Genomic DNA, 933 nt, shown 5'->3' on the forward strand with positions numbered 1-933 from the left:
TCCTCTGCAGTCTTAGTTGTTTGGCTTTGGTTGAGAACAGTAGGTGCCAGTATCTCAACACTGTGGTGGTCAGGGTTGAAGAGACCTATTGCTGCCTTCCTAGACATAACAGACAGCTTGCCGTTGACGGTCCAATCTGCGTAATCTGTGTCCCCAGACTAGAATATGCTGACAATAACACCTGCATGAATAAAAACATTCTCTTTGACTAATTCTGGGTGTGTAGTATTTGTGATGTTATCTTGGGGTTTAAAGTCGATCCACCAGGATGAGTTGGGCAGAATGTGAGACCGACTCAGGCACTTCTGATGTACTTTGAGAGTGTCTCTAATTTTCCTTGGCCAAGCGTCAATAAATAATACAGCATAAGACATCAGAGGCTCCTGAACACTTTCTTCCCTCCTGACCACACCATCGACCATTGATTTCAGCAATTTCTCCACAACACTGGTCACTCTGAATAATCCATATAATCCATATACACTGTGAATGTAGCTACTAACTACTTTAAACTGAAGAAACAGTCTCTAAAAACTACATTTTTATCAGTCCCATATGGTCTAGCGGTTAGGATTCCTGGTTTTCACCCAGGCGGCCCGGGTTCAACTCCCGGTATGGGAACTAAGGCTTTAGGGCCTGCTTGAAATGGAACAAATAAATGCTGAGAGCACCACAAATTAAGAAATGCACTAGTCACCTTACTGATATCTCGTAAAACTAGATGTCTTCATCACAAGATAAGAGAGAAAATACTGATTTCTTGCAATTGAGGGTTTCCACCTTTAAAAGGTCAACTACAAGCCTGGAGAGAATGCATTATGTGTTATGATATCTACAAACGACAATACAGTTGAAACTAATCTTCATGGCTGCAAGGGAAACCAATGGCAGGGGTACAAAAGCAGATGAGAAGGATGCTCCTCCTGCCTAGAT

At 42.3% G+C, this 933-nt stretch overlaps 1 non-coding gene across 1 annotated transcript; it reads left to right on the forward strand.

Moving 5' to 3' along the window:
• The first annotated feature begins 549 nt into the window (after positions 1-549).
• Positions 550-621, forward strand: trnae-uuc (transfer RNA glutamic acid (anticodon UUC)). Its single transcript has one exon. It is a non-coding gene; the product is annotated as a tRNA-Glu (tRNA).
• Positions 622-933: the final 312 nt, after the last annotated feature.

The sequence above is a fragment of the Larimichthys crocea genome, chromosome X, assembly GCF_000972845.2.
Source record: "Larimichthys crocea isolate SSNF chromosome X, L_crocea_2.0, whole genome shotgun sequence".
Classification (NCBI taxonomy): Eukaryota; Metazoa; Chordata; class Actinopteri; family Sciaenidae; genus Larimichthys; species Larimichthys crocea.